The sequence below is a fragment of the Amphiura filiformis genome, chromosome 15 (genome assembly GCF_039555335.1).
Source record: "Amphiura filiformis chromosome 15, Afil_fr2py, whole genome shotgun sequence".
NCBI lineage: Eukaryota > Metazoa > Echinodermata > Ophiuroidea > Amphilepidida > Amphiuridae > Amphiura > Amphiura filiformis.
Window position 1 is genome coordinate 65,004,597 of NC_092642.1, and position 17,632 is coordinate 65,022,228.

The 17,632-nt window shown below is 37.0% G+C and overlaps 1 protein-coding gene across 1 annotated transcript in view; it reads right to left on the reverse strand.

Annotated features, from left to right (window-relative positions):
• The window catches only part of LOC140171959 (tetratricopeptide repeat protein 38-like), a 41,754-nt gene that overhangs the window by 23,579 nt on the left and 543 nt on the right, over window positions 1-17,632 (reverse strand). The gene's annotated exons all lie outside the window — the stretch shown is intronic.

Sequence of the window (17,632 nt, forward strand, 5' to 3'; positions counted from 1 at the left end):
TGGTGTTTGTGACCAAGTATGATCAAAATCGGTCAAAGCATAGCAGAGCTAGGGCGAAACGTGGCAAATCACGCAAAATGTCACGTTTTGCTAAGAAAAAGCAAAAAATCACGTTTTTGACCATTGTAGCTAGGTCAAAGGTCAGATGCAAGTCAAAGTCATATGACATGTGCGGGCAATGCCAACGGTCCTTCTGACAACGTTTACTTAAAATACGTCAACCCGTGACTGAGTTATACGTACGAATGTGGTCGACAGAAAGAAGAAGAAGAAGAAGAACTAGATCTGGTTACAGATCTGGACCTAGCCGGGGCCGGAAATGCCAGCCTTAACTTAAAGTTTGACCTTTGACCGGCTATTATGGACATCTCACACCATTAATGGTGCATCACTGTATCATGTAGGGGCTTTATCCGTCTTCCATATGCTGAGATACAGCTACTTTTCCGTAATTTTAAACATTTTTTGCAAATTTGACGTTTTGACCTCCTTAATGACCTTTGACCCCAATATAAAAAAAAACCTCATTTACATCGAGAAAATGCATTGTTACAGTTTAAATTAAAACAAATCTACTATGTTTAGTTATGGAGATAAAAATTCTTGAAGTTATTTAGCTTAAAACCGGAAATGACGTCTAAATGACCTTTGACCAAAAAAATAAAAAATACTGTGCATACATCGGGTAACACTAATGCATATATGAAGTTTATGTTACTCTGGGCTGGTTACGTTTTGAGATAAAAAAAATGAACATATTTGATGATTTTTGGGTTTTGACCGGAAGCGACCCCTTAATGACCTTTGACCCCAAAACTGTAGACACCCCAAAGACCTTGGTTAGTAGCAATGCATCTGTGCTAATGACAGCACTCTGCTATGTAATTTGTAAAGACAGTGATTTCCTCAATATTTTTAGCGTCTCAGACCGGAAATGACCCCCTTAATGACCTTTGACCCAAATTCTGTGAATAAATTATAGACACCAACCAAAGTCAAGTCACATGACCTAAGCATGTTACCCTCACATGTTATTTGTGGAAGAAGAAGCATTTTAGAGTAAAATCACATTTTGCCATTGTGAGCAGGTCAAAGGTCAAATGGAGTTCAATGTCATGTCACATGTGGGGACATGGTCAGTGGTGTTTGTGACCAAGTATGGTCAAAAACTGTCAAAGCATAACAGAGCTAGGGCGAAACGTGGCAAGTCACGCACGTGTTGCCAGAAAGAAGAAAGAAGAAAGATCCGATAGCATCACAAGACCTAGCCGGTGTCCCGGCTAGGTAAGAAGAAGAACGCCAAGAAGACAGTACAAGCCGACGTTCGTCGTCGGCTTGTAAAGAAGAACGCCAAGAAGACAGTACAAGCCGACGTTCGTCGTCGGCTTGTAAAGAATGAGAAGAAAGAAAATAAGTAAGCAAGTAAATAAGAAAGAAAGAAAAAAAAAGAATGGCCAAAACTTGCAAAAAATATAGTCAGTCAAATATTAAAAAGTAACACAGAAAGCTCATAAACAGTACCACACAACTTAAGTTATAATGAATCATTCAACACATTTTTTGTCTCATTTGATATGATGACACATTTCAGTGAAGTGCACTTGTGAGCAATGACACCCAATGCCTTTAATTTCTTATACTTATAATAGCAAAATCTGGCCTTATTAGGCCTACAGTCAGAAATATTTTTTGTTACATAATAATTAGTTTTGAGATGAAAAAAAATTAAACATTTATCACTTATTTACAAATGCAAATTGAATCACAAAACATGGCTTGGCTATTTGCAATAATAAAAAAAGATACAAAAACAAAATTTTCTGTAATAAAATAGGTTTAATAACCAGTTTAACTACAAGTTTGTCAAAATTGCCTCATAAAAACAATAAAATACAAAAGAAATTGCATACGTGCATTAGTAAAGGAATGATTAGTCTCGGTCCCAGCCGGTTTGTGCTCCTCCGTCACTTTGTTTAGTGACGGAGGAGCACAAACCGGCTGGTACCGAGACAAAGGAATGATAAGTGGTTTCAATTTTGCGTTATCTTGTCCACGTCTATGACCATAATGAGAACCGAATATCCGATATCTTTCAAATAAAAAGCCAATTGAAGCTGCAATTTCAAAGAAATTAAATATGAGAAAACCCGAATATGACTTAATTATAGGTTAATACATGCGTATCACTTGTTGGGAGTGAAATTATACAAAATAATGCACGCGTACTGAGATGTTGATGCGTCTAATGCACGAGCCTCGAAGGGGGAGTGCATTAGACGCATCAACATCTCAGTACAAGTGCATTATTTTGTACAATTCTCGAGCAACAAGTGATACGCATTTATTAACCTATTTCATACACGAGAAAAAAAAATCCTGTTACTTTTTCATTTTTGTAACAAAATTGTTACTAAAAATTTGGGAAATGCAGGCAAATACAAATGCACCAACTCGCAAGTAAAATGAACGCGTCCGAAAGCACTGCGAGTACTACGCGGAGTGCGCGCCCGTGCAATTATACAACATTTATGCACGGCTAGTAATTTACTAAAGCTGGTTTCATACTTTCTGCCGCTTGCCGCTGAGCGGCATGACGCTTCATCATGCCGCTTGTACTTTTCTGCAAGCGGAGCGGCACACCGCTAAGCGGCAGCGGCATGACTCTGAAAGCTACTCTTGCCGCTCAGCACCGCTCCAAAATCGTATTTTGTTCTCATACGTCAGAGCGGCAGCGCTCCGAGTTGACTTGAATTCAGATGATGGTGGATGCGATATCGCTATTTTTGACGTCGCCATTGGATTAACACATAATCATGAAATCTTCACAAACAATTCTAAATTTGTTATGTGGTGTCAAAGCAAAATTATCTTACTCTAAAACCGTTGGGGTTCTGCAAAGTACCCCACTGCAAGTATGTTAATTGTCCATTTATAATCGCTAACCGTGTATTGTGAATGGGGCTGTCAGCCCTGTATCTTCGCCAGCCTCGTACGTCCGTGTTGCGTGTCCTATGCCGCCTGCTTGAATTCAACTCCCAGCGGTGCTGCCGCCGCGGCAAAGCGGTGGAGTAATCGATATATCGGCTTGCCGCTGGTCACCGCTAGCGTTTTTAGTGAGATTGCGCAGTGAAGTAAAATCATCTTCAGAGCGGCAAAGCGGCAAGCGGCAGGAAAGTATGAAACCAGCATTACGGAGGCTTTGATTGGTTCTCACTATCTAGGAGTGTATACAATATCATCATTTCGCCATTTGCCCACTTCAGTGCCCCCCCTTTGTTTTTTGGTGTTTTTTTTGTTTCTTTGCATTCCGTACCCATTCAAATCTTCGAGGTGTAACTTTTCATTAATCTCCTAATCTATACAATGAAAATTGAGTTTCTGCATGACTATTCCGACACGCCTTAAGGTTATTATGATGTTGCGATTATAAAATTTGAAAACAAAATTTGATTAGCAAGCTAGCCAGAGCTGCATCATCTTTTCTTCCATAATATAGTACATGAAAATACAATGCGTTTGGTGAATTGTAATTCATTATGGAAATATAATAGACATATTAATATTGAATAGCAAAAACTTGTTGCATCGAATATTCGACGTGGACCAAAAAGTGACACTAACAATACCAAATCCTTTTATCTAAAAACATTGAAAATCTCACCGTATTATCAAACTTTTGATAACATTTTCAAACATATTTTCTCATTTTAAATAGGCCTATATCACATTCTCAAAGATCATAGTTTGCCAATACCATGTTCCTGGTTTTGAGGAGCGATTGACATATTTTGATACAGTTTTCTTATAATTGACACCCTTCCTGACGTTGATGACGTTTTGGGCGCTTTGGCTCGGCTAACTCTAATCAGCCGGAATCAGTGGACCGGAAATTTCAGGGCAACTTTCATTGCATCAAAATGCGTCATTAAAGGGAAAACCCGGGAAAAACATATCAAGTACTGAGTAAAATAAAATCATTTACTAAGATATATTATTACTGACTTTTCCTTGGTCTCACATGAAATTTCTTAACATATCCAAACTGAATGTAGAACGTAGCTTTTAAAGTGTAGGCCTATACCCGGGGCCTATACGAGGGATCCAACATGAAAGCTTACATCGGCTTTGCCATTTCAAGCAGCTTTTGATGGCATAATGGTAATCTAGCTGAAACTTAACCAGGTATTGTCTTGTTTTGAAAGGTCCAGTAGCTTCTAGTGACAGAATTTAAACTTCTGAAGTCCAAAATCAAATATCTACAGTTGGTAAACATCATTAGCAAACATTCCTGACTTGAATATCTAAAAGTTGATATCCATGGTTTAAAAAAAGGGCACCTGAGTTTGAGAATAATTGTACAAGTGTGCTCTTTTCAAATATGTATTTGGATTTCCCTTACGATAATACATGTGAGAGATATAAAGGCTCGAAATGGTAAAGAGACTTTCGAGATAACCTATACTTAGAATGTCATGTACGTAGAACTATAATAAAAGCGTTATGCAAGGGCCAGAAAGAACCATTTTAGGCATGAGAAGCCAGGTTCTGTTAAAGCCAGAAGGAACCATTTTGAGTTCTTGCAATTTCCTAGAACCCCTAGTTGTCCTGTATGTAGAACCCTACAACCTGTTTGTTTCTAAGATTGTGTCATCAGTTGATTAATAGGCCTACTCTGTCTTCGTGTTCATGGATTTCAACCCTAAAAGTTCAGTGAGAGCACTCAACTTTTGAATAGACGGGTATAATGTGCCTGTCAAGAGTTATCTTATAACTGGCACCCATCCTGACGTTGATGGCGTTTTGGGCGTATTTGGCTCGACTAACTCCAATCAGCTGGAATTAGCGGACCGGAAAACTGCCAGCGAGATAGCTAGATCTCACACCACTCTTCGCCATACATACATTCTCCCAGCCACATTTCCCTAACATAATATGAAATGAAAAAAAAAAGGAAATTTAGTTCGGCAGAGGCGCCATCCAGTTTTCCGGTCCGCTAATTCCGGCTGATTGGAATTAGCCGAATAATAAGAAAAGGCCCGTTTTTGAAAGTCAATATGCGAGATGAGACCCTGCTTCTTTTTTACATTCTACCCAATTTTATCATAAAAATGCCATGAAGTAATTAATGAAGAAACTTAAAATCAAACTATTGGCATCTATATTTCTATTGCAAATTTGCAAAAATTAAAACTTTTGAAATTTGTTCCATATTTATTGAAATTTCTCTACCCGATAACTCCCTTTTCAAGTCTTATACCCAATAAACCCATTTTGTCAAAAATTTACACGCAATTACCCTTTTTTCATTTTTATAATACCCAATAAACCCTTTTAATCACCATTTATTACCGACAGGCCCCTACTACCCAACGCCTGTCGGCACTATACCCCCACCCGTCCCCCCCCCCCCCCCCGAGTTCAGTAGGGCATACATGTTTAGAAAATGAACGCTTTTCCAGTTTTTTTACATAGGGGCCAAAAATTACTTATATGGCCAATTTTGTCAATAACGAAGCATTTTAGACAGTGCAAACAAATCCTTCTTTGACTTGCTTTTTGCATGACGAGCAATTTGAGACCATTTGCGTTGAAATCGGAGCATTTTTAATTTTTGGCCCTGTGTGGCCAAAAAAACTGACCACCGCCCAAAATTTGACCTTTTGCTTATAACTCAAGAACGGTAAGTCGCAGGTAGGTCAAGCTATACTTTTTCTGAATCCTTGCAATGAGAGGAATAATTTGTTAACCAGATTTGAGCAACTTTGAAATTTGACCACTGTGTTGACCTTTAACCTTGAATATGGCCGGAGTGCCGGGACATATTTTTTGTTAACATCTTGAATGTGTTATAGGGGAATTAAAAGCGAAAACAAACATTTAAATAGGAATCTATTCTTTATGCAAAATCCACACATTATTGCTTTAAATGTGTTTATCGTTAGGCCATAGACCTAGGGGCTATAGTTAGCCCTTAGTGTTTTTGAGTATTTACGTGACTGTTTAATTTACTGTTTAATTTGGTTAATTTAGTCTTTACCTCATGTACCTTAACTGTAATCATGGTAACCTTTAAAGGTATTACAAAGTAAACGTATTGAAGTGTTTAAACAAGTATTTAAAACCCAAACATTTTAATTTTCGGTGCATTAATAGGGAACGCTATTATTATACCAATTCATGCTTAACAAAAATCTAACTCCATACTTTTTTTATCGTTCATTAAAAAAAGTTAGGTTTCTAGCATGTTTCGTTTTGTACCTTTACTCTGTTGAAATCCCGACATCTAAAAACCCAAGATGGCCGCCAATTAAATATGCAAATTAGGTTATTTTTGTATTTTTCGCTTTTATTTAACAAAAGTATTAATTAATTAGTTAATTGATTAATTAGTTTCTTTAGTTCTTTCTTTCTTTCTTTCTTTCTTTCTTTTGTATTGGTTTTTTTACCTATAAGGCCCATTATTGTCATTTCGGAGTAATGACCCTTCGGAATAACGAACCCTATTGAATCGAATTTACAACCAGGTTCGTTATTCCGAAGGGTCAATACTCCGAAGGGTTATTACACCAAAATTCGGAGTAATGACCCTTCGGAATAACGACCCTTGTTTTAAATTCGGAATAACGAGCATGGTTTTAAATTCGGAATAACGAGCCTGGTTTTAAATTCGGAGTAATGACCCTTCGGAATAACGAGCCTTGTTTTAAATTCGGAATAACGAGCATGGTTTTAAATTCGGAATAACGAGCCTGGTTTTAAATTCGGAGTAATGACCCTTCGGAATAACGACCCTTGTTTTAAATTCGGAATAACGACCCTTTTTTTAAATTCGGAATATCGAACCTTGCTTTAAATTCGGAGTAATGACCCTTCGGAATAACGAGCATGGTTTTAAATTCGGAATAACGAACCTAGTTTTAAATTCGGAATAACGAGCCTACTTTTTAATTCGGAGTAATGACCCTTCGGAATAACGAGTCTCATATTAAATTCGGAGTAACGACCCTTCGGAATAATGAACCTTAATATAAATTCGGAGTAATGACCCTTCGGAATAACGACCCTTGTTTTAAATTCGGAATAACGAGCCTGGTTTTAAATTCGAGTAATGACCCTTCGGAATAACGACCCTTGTTTTAAATTCGGAATAACGAGCCTTATTTTCAATTCGGAATATCGAACCTTGCTTTAAATTCGAGTAATGACCCTTCGGAATAACGACCCTTTTTAAATTCGGAATAACGAGCATGGTTTTAAATTCGGAATAACGAGCCTGGTTTTAAATTCGGAATAACGAGACTTATTTTAAATTCGGAATATCGAACCTTGCTTTAAATTCGGAGTAATGACCCTTCGGAATAACGACCCTTGTTTTAAATTCGGAATAACGAGCCTTATTTTAAATTCGGAATATCGAACCTTGCTTTAAATTCGGAGTAATGACCCTTCGGAATAACGACCCTTGTTTTAAATTCGGAATAACGAGACTTATTTTAAATTCGGAATATCGAACCTTGCTTTAAATTCGGAGTAATGACCCTTCGGAATAACGACCCTTGTTTTAAATTCGGAATAACGAGCCTTATTTTAAATTCGGAATATCGAACCTTGCTTTAAATTCGGAGTAATGACCCTTCGGAATAACGACCCTTGTTTTAAATTCGGAATAACGAGCGTGGTTTTAAATTCGGAGTAATGACCCTTCGGAATAACGAGCCTAGTTTTAAATTCGGAATAACGAGCCTTATTTTAAATTCGGAATAACGACCCTTGTTTTAAATTCGGAATAACGAGCGTGGTTTTAAATTCGGAGTAATGACCCTTCGGAATAACGAGCCTAGTTTTAAATTCGGAATAACGAGCCTTATTTTAAATTCGGAATAATGAGCCTACTTGTAAATTCGGAATAACGAGCCCTGTTTTAAATTCGGAGTAATGACCCTTCGGAATAACGAGCCTTGTTTTAAATTCGGAATAACGAGCCTTGTTTTAAATTCGGAATAACGAGCCTAGTTGTAAATTCGGAATAACGGGCCCTGTTTTAAATTCGGAGTAATGACCCTTCGGAATAACGACCCTTCGGAATAACGACCCTTCGGAATAATGACCCTTCGGAGTAATGACCCTTCGGAATAGTGAACCTTCGGAGTAATGACCCTTCGGAATAATGAGCCTTGTTGTAAATTCGGAGTAATGACCCTTCGGAATAACGGTCCTTCGGAATAACGACATGACCCCCATAGTATATGCCTAATGTGTTAAGGGACCGTTCATTATTTCTACCGGAGGGGGGGGGGGGGCCGGGAGCAGACAGAAAGTCACTGCCGAAAACTATATGACCCCCTTCTCCGATAATAAAACCATATAACCCCCCCTCCAAGCTACATGAAAATCATATGACCCCCCCCCCCACCAACCAAAATAGAAAGTATTGCTGTGGAGGAGTGGGGTCTTTGTAATTTTGGTTACAGGGATGTGCCACACAGACCTTTGAATGCTGACTTTCTCGCATCTGTACCATTTTTCATCACCATGTAGCAGTGATGTCAGTGTGCATTTCATTTATAGACACAGCTTCAAGTAGCCAGTGGACACTTAAAGCGCTGACGTATGCACACGCGCAATGACTCGCAATAGATGCGCGCATGGATCAGCTGCCTCAACGCATCACATCACTGCCACATATCAGGCTGGAAAATTATGCCTTTACTCTTTTGTTTTTGCCACCCGGCTATCAGTATACCAATTTTTCACAAATTTGCACAAAAAGCACCTAAATTTACCCTAATTGCAGTATTAAATTGGGCACTTTTCTCCAAATATTGGTCTTTACTGAATAGCCACCCATCAATATACCAAAATCGCTGAAAAGGACCCCAAAATCGTGGCACATCCTCATATACCTTCAACTTGGTAGAACCCCACAGGGTATTTTAACTTGATTTATTTATTTTTCTAAAATATTATTTATTTCACATGCATGTACACGGTTTTGGGTTCAAACTGCCACCCTGTGCTCCAGCTAGTACATGTACATGTACTTCAATACCACAGGTCCCTGAACAAACCACAGTGATATTACCCATACGACTACAGTTTTGGCAGGTTTGGAAACTTGGGGTCAAAATTATTATAATTCATTAGTTTTATGTAATTAGGCTAAAATGGCTGTAAAACAAATTTATTTCATTTTTTAAGTTGTAATTTAATTCAATTCAAATCAAATGAGTTTAATAAACTATCAAGCTGATTTATTAATTTTCAATCTCTTAAATTGTAAGTATGCATCAACTTCTCACCCGGACTTCTCATAAATGTTGATACTGGGTGCAGTACATAGCCCCCTTTGGTGTAAAATGAATGAGTTGCAAAATCTTCATCAGTATATTAAAAGGAATAAAAAGTAGTTTATCCAGCACCTTTTGGCTTCGCGCGTGAAATTTTTTGATATTTTGAAGCTAAACTGATGAAATATGGTGCTAAAGTTGAATAAATGCCCGCGAAGCGCGCAGAAATTGCACTTTTGGAGCTAAAATGGGCAAATATGTGGTCAGAAACCTATATTCAGGCGTCAACATTGGGGGGATGATTGTATGGAGCACCCCCTGGCAAAATAATGGGGGGGGGGATCTACTCCTATGGTGATGTATTGATCGGACTCAAGTCCACTTTTTGCTGGACTCAGACACAAACAGACTCGGTTCGGCTCAAACTAGGACAAAGAAGGTCCAATTAGATTGATGTAAAATGTGAACTGATTATCTAAAATGTCAAAATAGATCTCAAAGTTGATTCAAAATTTGTTGTCATAATATCCAACATATCCACAAAATTATTTAGATTTATCTGTCACTTCCCAGAATCATTACTGTTATCGTTAATGAAATAATTGATAATTATACGTATTTTCTTTCATGGAACTTTCTAATTCATTCAACTCTTGAACGAGAGAAAACATGCACACAGACATGTACACCCCCATCCATAGGGCTAGGGTGGCTGTGCTTTGTGCAGTGGCAGTGGAGTCACTGCACATTTGTCCGGAACATTTGTCCATCACACAACCATAATATAATTTCTGAAAGGGTGAATTTCTATTAGTATGATGATGATGATGATGATGATGATGATGATGATGATGATGATGATGATGATGATGATGATGATGATGATGATGATGATGATGATGATGATGATGATGATGATGATGATGATGATTGATGATGATGATGATGACGACGATGACGATGATGTTATTTTTCTATAATGTATTTGAATCTATTGCCCAAGTTTACTGTCATGGTGGTTTGGGCGAGTCTTTGTAAGTGTAGTTGAACTAGGGTATGGAAATGACACCTGTGTGGGGTGGGGTTTGATAGTGGATGTGTATTGGGGGAGCGGTTTATTTGGGGTGGTGTAGTTGTCTCTTTTCATTGTAAAAGAACAAAGAAGAGTCTGACCACAGCATTACTGTGCAGCAGCTTGATTATTCTTAATTCTCTATTACGAAAATGGTTGTGTACATGTATATTTATGAAATATGGTTCAAAATTCTCTTATTTCAGCAAATTTGTATTGTACATTTGGCAAATTAGAAGCAACATCTAGAATTTTTCTCCATTTTTTGGAATGTTTTACCCAATGACCCATTTTTTTTCAAAATGTTATAATCAATTACTTTATGTGCAAATTTATGTCAATTCACACCGTGGCAGGTGAAAAACAAGTGAGGCCCGACTTAAGTCCGGACTAGGACCAAAGTGTCGGCCGACATGCAAAGCGCAAATCTAATGGTCAGGGGTCCAGGGCAATGTTCCAGATGGGGTCCAGGGGCGAAGCCCTGAAGCTCAGGATTTTTGAGATGCAAAACCATCTGACCCCCCCCTTTCAATAACTACAAACCCCGCTGACCCCCCCTTTTTGCCCGACAAACACCACCTGACCCCCCATGTATTCTCCCCCCCCCCCCTCCGGTGGAAATAATGAACGGTCCCTAAGCAAAAGAAAAGAGAGCAGGGTAGTTGAGTACGTTTGCTTTGTAACAAGTAACATCAGTGACAAATTAAAAAGTCTCCAGCAGTTCCATTCACATTTATTCAGAGTCTGATGAGTTTATGGCAAAATGATTTATACAATAATTTTCTATACACTTTCCTTCGAAGGTTGATACCAAATTTGATATCAAAAGTTTAATCATCGTGAGCATAGGAGCCGTTGTTTGGAAATTCGTGCAATTTTAAAAATGACAAATTACGAATTGACCACGCAAAAGTCAATGCATGATATCAGCTTATTATCAAGGGGGTGACACTAAATTCACGGTTATTCTATTACGCACGCAAACCTATGACAAATCCCGCTGGTTTGCTTGGTAGAAAATGAGTCCAGTTATCGATCGGTTATGGATACTCATGTTCGACCCCTTGATTATGTTAATTACGGTTGACAAATAAAGCCGCCATTCAGTTTGCGAACTTTGTCTGTTCAATGCGAGTACCAGGCTTGAAAGTGCGCCCCCTCTGAGAGCTGAGACCACTGACCTCCACTGACCTCGTTTGTTTTTGTTTCCTCGTGTGATGATAAATATCATTCAAGCTATAGTTATCGGACCATGATCGGACGTACACGTTGTATTACCGCCCTAAGCAGTTTGTTTTTAAAAACAAGTAAATAATCATTACTCGCCGTTCTATTTGATCTTGTGCATTTCCCAAATCACGTAATAAATTGAAACGCCCTCAATTGAGCTGAGGCCACTGATTATGTAATCACCTGAGTGTTTTGAATTTTGATTTATACACTACACAGTTAGCAACCTGGACAACAGATTCTTTTGTTTAGCAAGGCTCACTCAGTCATTTAATGTGGCAATACAAACGATCGAATTTGGTGTTGAAACGAGCTAAATTTTGAGTTACACCTTTTCAATGTAAAATTAATTTTCTCGGCCAAATGAAATGTAATCATTTTTATTTTTTCAGTAAATGTCAGGTCAAATTGTAGTGCTTGATACTTATTTTTTTTTTCAAATCCTAGTGTTAAACTTAGGCGTGAAATTCAGTCATTTCGTGTAAGATTTTAGATTTTGATAGGCTTAAACTCTGCCCGCGAGCCTTTTCTTGGATCAACCTTTTAGCTTTTCAAAGTAATATAGTTCGCTAATGAAGGATTTGTCCCAACTTTCTAACGCACATCACCGTGAGCGATATATCATAGTTTTGTCAGAATTTACGTTTTGATTTCACCATTTTTTCACCGGCTGAAATTTATTTCAAAATCAACGCGTGAAATATACGGTTAATAATACTAAACCCCGATATCCCTGGGTTTATAGGAATACCGGCATGATACAGTGTTGCCAGAACTTCAATATAGCAACGAAATTCCCAGGCCTAATAGCGCTCCTATACTGATCATGTTTATAGCACGATGAGGATATTTCATCATCACGTGAGTGATTCGGACCAATGTGTTGAAATTTGCTTCTCCTCAAAACAACTTTGCCCGAAGGCTTACATGCAATTGGGCAATATTTTAAACAAAACTTTCTTTTACAAAACATCATATTACGCTGTATGTTTTATGATCAAGCAAACTGTTTGGAACACACTTCCAAAGAAATAACCTTCGTAACGCCCCGGCGTAACGCCCCAGACTTTCGTTATTTAAACGCCAGAAATAGATTGTCCTTATAAGAACCATCAGAGATTGTGGCTTATAAGAACCGTTCATTATCATTGTTAACTTAAACAGGTTTTGTTTTTAAACATCTTTATAAATTGATTGTTTTTATGTTTGTTTGTAAATTTCGTGCTTTACGCGCTTTGAGTCCCTCATCAGAGATTGTGCCTTATAAGAACCATTCATTTTCATTGTTAACTTAAACAGGTTTTGTTTTAAACAAAACCTGTTCAAGCAATTATTTAAAATTGCTTGCCTAAAAACAGAATAACTTGGATGTTAATACTTGACGTAGTGTTTCAATTGTCATGAAGGTGACTGGGTATGGTGCCTTTTGTTTGTGTTTGTTTGAAACTGCTTTTGGAAACCCACCGAAAGTCATAGGCCCTAATGAAGCAGCCAAAACAATACCAGGTTAAACATGGAAGTTTATAAAAACTTATTAAATAACCTTAAGGAAAAAAAAAAACATTTGTGGCAACAATAAGCCTTGCATTGAAAGTCATGGTTAAAGTGTGTTGATTACACACCAAAGTTTCCCTACATACACCCCCACTACCCACCTCACACACCCCTGCACCCACCCCACCCTATAGGCCTACATGTACATGATATTACATAATAATATATAGCATAGCTATACATTTAGGTATACATAATATGGTTAGGCCTATATATAGGCCTACATGTCAAATTAAAAACAAACCCGAACACTGATGAATCTCTACAGAAACCCGAACACAAGTCTGAAGGGTGTAATGAAAATGGTAACCCGCGATGGGGGGGGGCGGTGGGTAGGTCATACAAAATTCACATGGAGATAGGAGGGACAGAAGATTAAAATCGCCTATAATAATACGCTAATTTTTCTAGGTTTGGACCGTGGATTTTCATGAACCTCAAGCGTGCGTCTCTTAATACGGACTAACCTAGGTAAACAAACACACAGACAGACAAAATGGTTTTCATAATCATGGAATCCATATAAATTGAAATTGCAGGCTATCACGGGAGCGCATTTTTAAAATTCACCTCATTAACCAGAAAACCCAATTGGGGATTTGGGCTACCAAATCGCTAGTCGGGCAATCTTCATGATCTTTGCTTTTCAATGGAAAATTGCCCTGGATGACAACAATGAAAATATCGACTATTTCTGCTGGTTGCGCACGAGATAAAAGCACCGAATTTGACATTTTCAGAGCATGAAGGGAAAAAGGGTAAAATAAAAACGGAAATTCTGACAAAACTATAATATATAGACCCACACGATGTGCTTTACAGAGGTGGGAAATATCTTTCTTTAGCAAACTATATTAGTTTGAGACGCTAAAAATCAATTCCGTAAAAAGCTCGCAGGCGAACTCAAGGCCTATAAAATCAAAAATATCACACTAAAAGATACAATTTGATGCTTAATTTTAACACCAGGATTTTAAAAAAAAATGCATATCCAAGCACCAAGTTTTTAACTGACATTACTGAAGAAAAAAAAAAATTGCTTTATATTTGACCGAGAAAATTAATTTCATAGCAAAAAGGTGTATCTCTGAATTGTGCTGATTTTAACATGTATCGATCGACTTTTAGCGCGACTAAGCATTTCTAAAGAATCGGTTGTCCAGGTAGGTGACTGTACAGTGTGTGAGCCGGTTAGTAATATTAATGAAGTGACACACTGATGCACGGCGTTTATAGCACTAAGTATACATCTTACTTGCTGAATACGTATAGGCCTACTCATAGTATTTAAAATCTATGGCCTACTAGAAGAGTTTAGGTCTATCAAAAGAATGATTGAATGATTTTGGAGATTATCCCCGGAGATTATCAAGGGCTGTGTAATAATTCTGAGCCGGGGGGGGGAGGGTTTTTATTTGCACATAGGCCCTATTCATGGTAGGCCTACGCCTATTAAATAAAATGCTCTAAAGAGGCTTAGGATAACAGTACGTTACCGGGGGTAAAATTTCCGAATGGCCCGCCAAATATCGTTCCCCCCTCTCAGCCTGCCAAAAATCGCTTGCACCCCCCTCTCGGTCCGCCAAAAATAGCCCCCCCCCCCCTCTTGCACATGCCAATGATTTGCGGGTATCATGCGGTATGGCTTATTATGTTGCGAGCGCGGCGAGCAGGAAAATTTGCATATTAAAGCGTTTCCGTACTGTTTTTCGAAGCCTTTTTAGCGCGTTTTATTTAAAACGCCTCCCCTGGATGTGTGCCAAAAATCGCGTTCCCCCCTCTCGGCTGGCCAAAATTGCTTGTCCCCCCCTTGCGGCTCGCCAAAAATTCTTGCCCCCCCAATTTTACCCTCCCCAGGGATCATAACTATTGCACAGCCCCTAATGATTTCAAAAGAGAAATAGGCCTACAGCAATTTTATTCATTCATCTAATAATTAATTAGTTAATTAATGAATGAATGTATGAATTAATTACTTAATAAATTAATGAATTAATAAATAAATTAATAAATTAATAAATTAATAAATTAATAAATTAATAAATTAATAAATAAATAAATAAATAAATAAATAAATAAATAAATAAATAAATAAATAAATAAATAAATAAATAAATAAATTAATGAATAAATAAATAAATAAATAAATAAATAAATTAATTAATTGATACATCAATTCTTCAAGTTATCAATCAATCAAACAATAACAATATTAATAATTATATAATAGTCAATTTCGATCAATAGACTTATCAAACCATCAAACAATGAAACAATGAACTGATCGACCAATCAAGTTGTCGATCAATTTTAATTTTATGACTTGTGATGACGTGAGACTAAATGACTGACAGATTGACTGATTGATATGTTGATGTATGGGTTGATTGATTGATGAATTGATTGATTGATTGATTGATTGATTGATTGATGATTGATTGTTGGAATAAAGTGTGAAGGTATAACAGGTAAATGAATGAATGCAAGAGTAATTGAGAGGAGGGAGTTGATTGGTTGATTGATTTACTGACCATATATTATTTCACACAATATTATTTTGTAAGATGGATGATTACTGAATCTGTCATTATGGTAAAATAGACAGTGGTGACGGTAGATTTCTTGGCATTGGTGGATGAATTAATTTTTCTGAAATAAATGCGAGCAATTAATTGCCATTTTGAAATTAAAGTGAGACAGGTGTCAAGAGAAATCAAAAAATCATCATTATATCAATGTGTTTTTCATTATTAGACACATTAACATAATGCACTTTTGATAATACATTTAACAAACTTTCAAAAGTTATGCAAATCGGATAAAAAATTTAAAACAACGTTTTTTTTAAATTTTCAAACGCGTTTTTACACATTTCATTTTTTCACCATATTTCGACCTGAAATAAAATGTAGCTCCAAAAGTATACCCACCATAAAAGGCCTTAAACTTTGCATATATTGTCTTTAGACTATTTTCTACTGCATTTTCTACAATCAAATTAATCTTTCTGGGACAATTATAAAATATTTGGTCAAATTTACAAAATTTTAATAATTTAAATAATATTGTTCATGATATAATTAATTGGGCTGTTTTGTCATCAGAATGAGATTAATTTTAAGTGAGTGAGTGATGAAGTGAGTATAAATGTTAGTGATTAAATAATTAAATAATTAATTAATTAATTAATTAATTAATTGATTGATTAATTAATTAATTAATTAAGTAATTAATAATAAATAAATAATAAATTATAGTACACACAAGTTATTGTAATATATTTTTTTCCAATAGAGGCATAACATTCTGTTTCAAAATATTTATTTAAATTTATTTGATTATTTTCTAACTTAAATATTTTCTTTACAGCAAAGACAAATATTTTCCCTTTTCTCTAGTAGAGCTGTCTCCAATTTGAGCCCAAAATAAAACTCTGCTTCTTTTATTATTGATTTAATTTCACGATTTATTCCATTGAGCAATATCAAGGATTAAAATCACACGTCTCACAGCAGATACTAGAGAGCTTGCGAAATGACGTTACGTTAACTTTAACTTTAATCTTCTAGAGGATTATAGAGGATTATGTATTCAAAACCAAGATGGGTTTGGATACATAATCCTCTATAATCCTCTAGAAGTTAAAGTTAAAGCTAACGTAACGTCATTTCGCAAGCTCTCTAGTTACTTGGCGTAGTGGTCGTACGCTGTGCCTTTCAACCGAGAGGTACCGAGATCGATTCCCGCCTCCGCCTACTATTTTGTTCAAGACTGGAAAGAATGAAGCTTATTTGACTTGACAACACTAAATTATTCATGGCTTACCCTACCTGGTGGTGTAAAGTGCTACTGGTAAACATGAATTTATAACACAATGGCTAATTTAAATAAGAATGCGGCCTCATGCTAATTAGGGAGTGCCTCTTCCTATCAATTATTCCATGTTATTATGTGGCCTGAAGCAACCCGTACAGGAATCATTGTACACTTGCCTGCGCACAATTGAAAGAGCAGGGTATTTGATTTGCATTTTGACATGCATGGGTAAACCTTTAACCTGTCGGCCTATTCAGGCGACGTAATTCTTGGCACTCACGCTAGTTCCGCTACGTGATACAATTCCCTGTCATTTTTAAAATTGCACGAATTTCCAAACAACGGTTCCTATGTTCAATCACGATGATCAAATTTGGTATCAACCTTCGAAGGAAAGTGTATAGAAAAGTATTCTATAAATTATTTTGCCATAAACTCATCAGACTCTGAATAAATGGGAATGGAACTGCTGGAGACTTTTTAATTTGGCTGTGTTTATTAACCCTAACACTGACCCATGCTTTTTGGTATCGGAAGTCAGAGAAGATCCGAATTTTTCAAGAAGAAGAAGAATTTTTGACTTGGCACCCCCGGGATTCGAACCTTTGACCCCTCGCATGCCAAGCGAACGATCGCGGACCGGTAGCTGCTCGGGTTATTGCTGCCCGGCCAG